The following is an 8,667-nucleotide window of genomic DNA, read 5'->3' as shown; positions in this document are numbered from 1 at the left end:
GAAGCTAGGCAGAAAATGCTGAGACTCAGTGGCGCTGTTTCACACAGTGACTAGTTAGGCTTGTGCTCTCCTGAAATGAAGCAGAGGCTGAGGGCATCCCAAGACTGCAGTCATTTCAGTGAAGTACTGCGAGGCTTTGTGGGACCTCAACATCTACATCTCATTTCAAAAACTAAAGCAAAGAAGAGAGAAAGACTATACTCTTGTAGTTCATTTACAGTGTTTGAGTTCTAGAAGGACCTGTATGTAGACAAGAGGCAGCTTTCAAATAAGCAATCTTACGTCAATCCAATGCCAAATTTCTGCTATAATTTCTAAAGATCCCCCCCATACCTATTCATCAGAATGGAATGTAAGCTGTGAGTGTACAGATCAAAAAATGAAAATGTAGAAAATAATGACAGTATTATGACCAAAGTGTTGGTCAATAAGTGAATTATGAGTTGGGATGGCCAGGAAAACAACCCTTTAAATAACCCTCCGGTCTTCAAAAACTCTCTTCAGGTAGTAGCTCTGTCCCAGTGTCATGGCAACTAGAACAAGAGCTTCAAAGAAGGACGAGAGGACCACTCTGCGGTTATCTGTGTTATCGTTTATGGCCCTGTGTATCCTTTCCCAGACTTCCATGTACTCCTGTTCATGCTTTACAGCTGTCATCGCCACAGCCAGCTCATTAATCATTTCTTCTAGTGTGTTCTGGTGAGCCTCTGTCTCTGTGTCTTGTCCTTTGGGAGCCTTTCCTGTATCGATAGTGAACATGGCTATCTTTGGAGTTATGGTAGGCATCCTATTACTGAAACAAAACTTGAACATTCCATCCATGTGTGCAGCACACGTGTACTTCCACTGGACTCTCTATCTCCTTTATAAATGCCTTTATTATAGGGACCTGTGATCTCCACGTCGATGTCCAGGAAGCCGTCCTCCACCACCTCGAAGATGAGGCTTATCTTGGTGCCCAAGGTGACGCTCTCCTCGGCTGCGCATCCATGCTGACGAAGTAACCCGAGGCCTTGGCCAGGAGGGCGGCTCGGCGGCCTCACCTTGGTGAGTCAGGGGCCCAACCCAGGACTGGGGCTCGGCCTCCACCCCTGCACCTGCCGCTGCCAACGCCGCCTCCTACATTGCATTTTGAAAACATAGTTTTCTTATCTTTAAAACAAAAGGAGAAGGTTAGATTAAATGACATCAAAATCCCTTTCAAATCTGAAATTCTATTCTCTTTGATACTAGAATGACTCAGTCTCAGGTTTTGATTCCAGTACTGACTGTTATCCTACCAACCTCATGGCCCTTTGTTGTCTGTGCAGGCTACAGACAGTGAAGTAATGTTGTGTAGGCCCAGAAAACTACCTTTGATTGTGAAATGTGGTCACAGTAAAATCTTGATATCAATATGACTATTCGTTAGCATGTGGACTTTTACATGAAAGACATTTGGATTTATATTTTCCTTTATACTCCATATTCATATGACATTAAGTAACATGTTTTATTATTAGTGTAAGTCATAAATAAGAGCTTATAATAGGATTATTGTAAAGATTTTAATGTATGGATATTCTCTAATATTGTCACTGCTTTTAAAATGTATTTCACAGCCAGTGCTGCTGGCTCATGCCTGGAATCCTAGCTACTCAAGAGGCTAAGATCTGAGGATCTTTGTTCAAAGCCAGCCTGGGCAGGAAAGTCTCATCTCCAATTAACCACCAGTGGTACAACACTAGCCTTGAGTAACAAAGCTCAGGAATAGCACCGAGGTCAGGAGTTCAAGCCCCACAAACAACAACAAAAAATTTAAAAATTAAATTTAAAATTAAATGTGGTGCTGGGAAGGTGGCTCAGTGGTAGACTGCTTGCCTTTCATGCATGAGGTCTTGAGTTGGATTCCTTAGCACCAAGCAGAAAAAGCCAGAAGTGGCACTGTGGCTCAAGTGATAGAGTGCTAACCTTGAGCTGAAGAGCTGAGGGACAGCACCCAGGCCCAGAGTTCAGGCCCCACAACCAACAATCACTCAATCAAAGAATCAACCAATCAATCAATATAGTTCACTAAAAGAGAAATAGTAAGACATATGTAAGATTACTTGCTATACATGTTCTATCATGATCCCAGAATGAATGAAACAGGACTAAGAAGAGAACTAAAAAATAGTCTGTCTCAGAACACTTCAAAGGTATGAAATTTCAACAAACAGAGTAAAGTCTATAAAATTGGAAGGATTCACTGAAGAAACTGATTAGAGGAGAAGTCACCTTCTCATAAATAATTTGATTGTATTCCACTGTAGGATTATGTTGGATACTTCTCTCCAAATTTGTACATCTCAAATTGAACCCGTTGCCATCCAAGAGTATTATTAGGCCCTTGAAATTCTGTTTGGTAACTAATCTGGTGAACTAATTTAAGTCTAAGTGCCAGAGGTTAATAGTACCTAAGTGTACTATTTCTCTTTATTATTTTACCTATTATTATATTATGTATACTAATTTCTCTTAACATATTTTCATTTCCATATGACTCTTCTTTGCCATAATCCCATTAAGCCTTGAGTTTGTTTTAGCTTTCCATCACTGTAACAAAAGTTCCTGAAATCAACTTTAAAAACAAAAAGAGGGGCTGGGAAGGTGGCTCAGTGGTAGAGTGCTTGCTTTGCATGCATGAAGCCCTGGGTTCAATTCCTCAGCACCACATAAACAGAAAAAGCCGGAAGTGGCACTCTGGCTCCAGTGATAGAGCCTTAAGCTGAAGAGTGAGCTGAGGGACAGCGCCCAGGCCCAGAGTTCAGGCCCCATGACTGGAAAACACACACACACACACACACATACACACAAGATTTTTAGTACTAACCTCATAGCATCCAGGAGGCATCAATGAAAAAATGGGCCCTGGATCCCAATATACCCTTCAAGGAAATACTTCCACTGAACAAACAAGCTTCCTCTAGCCTCTGCCTCCTAGAGGTTCTACCATCTCCTAATAGCTCTATGGGTTGGTGACCAAGCCTTTAACTCATGGACCTTTGGTAGACACTTCCACAGATTTTGCCAGGTTCTACCTCTTCTCTGTGAACTGGTGAGAGAATTGATTTCTAGATTTAGAAAGGATTCACCTAGACAATTCTGTCCTGGGGTCTTCCCTGAGGCTGCATTAATACAATGATTATAGTGGACACCGGGCAAAAAAAAAAAAAGCTAAGGGCTACTTGTATTCTTCCTCCCCTCCCCTCTCCTGCTCCCTCTTTTCCTTCTGCCTCTCTGTATCCCTCCATGCTGTCTCAGAGCTTTTCCATGCTTCCTTTCAATGTGGGTAGTTTGTACTTTTTCATAACATGGTGTCCTTACAATGGCTGGATTGTTTACACAGTGATTCAAACTTTCAGTACATATTTCTGCAAACAATGTGGAAATCCTATCACAGGCTTCTGAAGTTATATTCTGTCACTTTTACCACATTCTTTTGGTTACAATAAACTCACAAACCCACTTGTTTTCAAGTAGAGTGTATTAAGACTCTAGCTCCCATGTAGGAATATCACATTCTAGAATATGAAAGTTATGGGAAAGATTGTTGTGGTCATCTTTAAAATTTTTTTAATTGTAAAGATACTGTACAGTGGGGTTAAAGTTATATGAGTAAGGTAATGACTACATTTCCTATCATTTTTACCCCCTCCTTTGTTTTTCTTTTACTATCCCTTCCCTCCCCACCTCCCCAACTCCTCCCTCCCCCCCCCCAGGTTGTAAAGTTTGTTTTCAACATAGTGTCTTGTTCAGCTGGGTCAATCTGTATCCTTGCTTCAGCATTTTGTTATTTCCTTTTGTTGTGGTCATCTTTGGAAAACAATCTTTTGCAGATAGCTTGGGCCAATGCAAAATTTAGAACTTGGGCTATTTCCTATCAAGTCTATTTACTCACTTGCATGGTACACCATTCTCAGGGACTTGTGTATAGGATTATGTGGTGTATAGGATTATGTGGTGGAAGGTAGGCTTCTTGGAAAAGATAAATGATTAACAATATATTAATAGTATACTTGATGTTCAATTTTTCCTACCTGGAGAAATCCTTAGTTAAATTTGGAAAATAAAGATAATAGTTTCTTTTTGTCTTTCTTTTATGGCTTCTTTGTGGCTTCAGCTAGTCTTACTCACTTATTGTGTTCCTAGATAACATTTTCCTGGTTAATGATTTCATAGTTTGCAGAAAATTTCTAGCTTTTCTAATGCATGTGTTCAAGGCCTTTGAACACATTATTGCAAAGAAACACATCTTCCCAGGAAAGAACTTGCAATGTGTATGTGAATGTACTTGCTTCTTAAGAATTGTATGTTTGCTTGATGTACCTTGATTCCCTATCTCTGAATTTGTGACTTCCTCCCTAAATAGGGAAATCTCTGTAGTACATGACTTGACTGGATAAACTGACTTCCTGATGGGCCTTTATGTTGGATACAGAATCCTCTTTAATAGAAACTCACATGTCCTGTCACTTCTTATAAACACTCTTAACCTCATGCAGTGTAGAAAATGCAGCTGCTTCCTGCTTTGACATATGTCCTAATCTTGAAATACACAAGACACTAAATGAATGTACTTTGATACGAAGCAAAGCACAAGCATGAAAAAGCATAATACTCTGGCCAGTTAATAGAACAGAGACATGCCACGGAAAAGGGAGGAACTAAAGAAGCAGAAAATGGACAGAAGAAGCAGAGGAAAACAGAAAAGACACTGAATCTTTGTCCCTGTTTGCCTGAACAAGTTAATTTCTGCTAATCACCTCTTGCAATCTATTATTATTAAAAAGTAAATAATTTTGCAACATTGCTTTGAGTCCTGGCAATAACTAGAGCACAATCATAATCATTTCAGTTCTTTATTTATCCTCCTCTACTTTTATGCAACTTCCTCTTGGGATAGATCTAAGAAATAAGTTGCATCTCAACCTGTGGTAGATAAACAAGCAAGGTCTATTGGGAGGCCCTGAGGAAAAAGAAATCGGGTCTGATATATTTAGCTTTCACAAGAGGGTAGATCTTGGCAAACACTGCTAATAACAAATAGCAAAAGGAGAAATTGGATAGACACCCATAGGTGCAGTGCCAAAATTATATAAATATGTACAATGATGATTCTTGTTACTCTTTTTTTTTAATGGTCAGTCATGAGGCTTGAACTCTGGGCCTGGGCACTGTCCCTCAGCTCTTCAGCTCAAGGCTAGCACTCTACCACTTGAGCCACAGTGCCACTTCCCATTTTCTGAGTAGTTTATTGGGGATAAGAGTTTCAAGGGCTGGCTTTGAACCATGATCCTCAGATCTCAGCCTCCTGAGTAGCTAGGATTATAAGCGTGAGCCCCTGGTGCCCAGCTGATTCTTGTGACTTTAAAAAAAATATTAGAGATTAGTCCTAGGACTTGCACATGTTAGTCACACACTCTCTCACTTGAGGTATACTTCCAGCTCATTGTGGCATTGATTTTTATCACAGTAGTTATAAACTGGAAATATTCCACATATGTTTTAGTAAGAAACTAGTTAAAGAAATTAATTAACCATGGCTAGTTAGAGACATTAACTAGCCATGGAATGCTATATAGCCTTTTAAAAGAATAAAGTAAAAGTGTATGTGTGCTAATGAAAATGTCTCCCAGACATGTCCTTAAACAAATGTATCTCTATTAATATGTCTATGTGTGGTGTGGTATGTGTTTATGTAAGAATATATGTGTGTATACATTATATATACAGGAGTAGAAATATTACAGAAGAATAAACAGAAACTACTATAGGAAGTGATAGGAGTAAAGAAGAATAGGAATAAGGGCTGTAGAGGAAGATTGTTTTTTACCTCAATTTCTCCATACTTTTATCATACATTATTTAAAAAACTTATAAGCATATCTTGCTTTTGTAATTTAAATGAAATAGTCTTTTAAAGACAGAGAGGAAGTGGTGCTGTGGCTCAAGTGGTAGAGCGCTTGAGCTGAAGAGTTCAGGGACAGCGTCTAAGCTCAGAGTTCAAACCCCACCACTGACAAACAAAACAAAACAAAAAAGACAGAGAAAAACAAGAAAAAGAGCCCAGGATGGAAATAAATTGTTAAACGAAAATATCCTCAATATTTTATGTTCAGAGATAACAGCTGTAAATTCTTAAGATATAGTTAATACTTATGCTGAACGCAGGAAGGATCTGAAAAAAATCATCAGGCCCATGAAAAAATTCAAAATGATCTGGAGGAACTCACTGATAGGATGTCTAGAGCAAAGGTCTTAATATTTGTTCATTTTAATTATAGTGCCTCAGCCATGACTGCTCTTTACAGTCACCTAAGGAGCTAAGGAGCTTCAACAAAAGTATACCAAGAGCTGCTCCTACATATTTTAACTGGCTTTGGAAAAAGGATCAAATATGAATACATTTAAAAAGATCCCCAAGCAATTTTATAGTGCTATAACAGAAAACCACTACATTGAATGCTCGTTAAATCCTTCTGGATAATTAACCATCTCTTTCTCTCTCTCCCTCTCACCCCCCCCCATCTCTCCAGACAAAATTGTGTGAACATATCATGTATATGGTACTTTAAGTATATATCATTATGAAACATTTAAATAATAAATATTATAACCATCAATTCTTAACCAGTTACTATTTGTGTTAGCATTCCCTCCTTCTCAGGTGTTGAGATCCTCCCACTTAACTTTCCTAGCAGCCTGTCTAGCCCCCATCTCTATCAGCAGAATCCCCTCCAACCAAATCTGAACTCCACTCTGCCCTTCACAAAGAGAACTCTCCCCAGGCTCCAGCCAGCTTTATTGGGATAGGTCTGAATTCCCTCTCTCTGCCCAGAACTAGCTGTGCATACAGAGTACCTCCCACCTCCAGCCCCAGTGTTACAAGGATGCACCTGAATATGGACAGCAGCCATTTTGCGCCCTCTCCCATGGGGAAGATGGCCTTGTCAGCCCCTCCAGTAAACCTCCTTATAACCTCCTTCTCGAGTACCTAACTGTGTTCATGTGGTCTTCTGGGATGGATGCTTTCAGTGTGAGCCATGTACATGTATAGTGAAGTAATCAGAAAACACATTCAGATCAAATGACAAAGATGCTTTAAAAATGTAAAAAAAAAAAAAAAAGGGCTGGGAAGGTGGCTCAGTGGTAGAGCACTTGCCTTGCATGCCTGAGGCCCTGGGTTCGATTCCTCAGCACCACATAAGCAAAAAGAAAAAAGCCAGAAGTGGCACTGTGGCTCAAGTGGTAGAGCGCTAGCCTTGAGCTGAAGAGCTGAGGGACAGCACCCAGGCCCAGAGTTCAAGACCCACAACTGACCCCACCTCCCCCCAAAAAAAGAAAGAAAGAAAAAGAAAAAAAAGAGAGAAACTACCTCAACACGATAATGATTGTCTCTGGAGCTTGTCAGGTGTCAGGCACCTGAATCCTTATATTCAAAGTGAGAAACACAGGCTAATGCACTATCATTGTCACTGGCATTCATTTTAAAATACAGAATCCCTGCATCAGTTAAACGTATTAAATCAGAATCATCATAAACAAGATGTCTGAGAGATTTATAGGCATACAAGCCTTTGAGAAGCAGCATGCTACTTATTAGAATATTTTAAATTGTTTCAGATCTCTTTGGCCAAATCCATCTTATTTTATTGACATTAATTACTTTTATGATTATCACAAAATTGAATGGCTTGCTATACAGAGAATAATAAATGGCCTACACCTCAATTCCTTCTACAGCAACATGAACAGATTTTATTCTTTAGCAGTTACCATTTGGACATTATTGATAATTTATAGACGTAAGTTTCATAGTAACCCTAAGGAAGTAAGTATTATTGTTCTTCCTATTTACTGAGAAGTTAATTGAGATTCATAAAAATTCACAGATGATAAAGGACAATGCTACAATTTAAATTCAGTTCTGATTAAGAATTCAATTGTTTGGGTTGGAGGCATGGCTCAGCTGCCAAGGAGCATGGAACATCAGATAGCATGTTCAAGTCTAGGTCTAGAACCAAAACTAAAACCCTAAATTATTCTAATGTACCTAATGCTTTTTGGTTATGCTTGCCAAAAACCATCAGTAAAATGGAGCCTTAAGTTATTATTAATGTGAAGATATAAATAGTATAAAAATTACAATCTAGGGAGGAGGAATGTTGCCTGATAATTATTGAGGCAGTCAGCTGTATATTGAAGGGTTAAAGTTTTGAGGCAGTGACCACTTGTTGCTTGTTTCTAGCAGAGCAACACCTGGTGATAATCCAAACACCTGGTTGGTTGTGTGCCTTTATAAACCCTGCAAATGTTTAGCTCAGGGCTTTCCTCCTAGGCTCTGCTGTGTCGGAGTGTAGGACAAGGCCCAAGCTGCAGCCCATTTAAATAAAACCTTAAAACAGCTGTAAAGTCTGACTCTAGGTGGTCTTCTTGGTGGGGGTCCTGCAACCTGGGCACAACATATTAGTGGGGGCTCATCTGGGATCCCCCCAAAGACCCCCAGGACCCAGACTCCAAAGGTAAAACAGCGCTGTCTTTGTTAATTTGTCTTGTCCTGTTGTTTGTCTGTTTTACTTTCATTTTCCTTTGTGAGGACAGCCGCTCCGATTCGTAAAGGGTTGTCAAATCGGACGAGCTTGCAAC

The 8,667-nt window shown here is 39.6% G+C and overlaps 1 pseudogene; it reads right to left on the bottom strand.

The window, feature by feature from the left end:
* Positions 1-468: 468 nt before the first annotated feature.
* On the bottom strand, positions 469-6,938 carry LOC106000574 (annotated as a pseudogene).
* Between the last annotated feature and the right edge of the window lie 1,729 nt (positions 6,939-8,667).

This window comes from Dipodomys ordii, unplaced genomic scaffold, assembly GCF_000151885.1.
Source record: "Dipodomys ordii isolate 6190 unplaced genomic scaffold, Dord_2.0 Scaffold227, whole genome shotgun sequence".
Taxonomy (NCBI): Eukaryota; Metazoa; Chordata; class Mammalia; order Rodentia; family Heteromyidae; genus Dipodomys; species Dipodomys ordii.
This window is presented reverse-complemented; position numbering and strand designations above follow the sequence as displayed.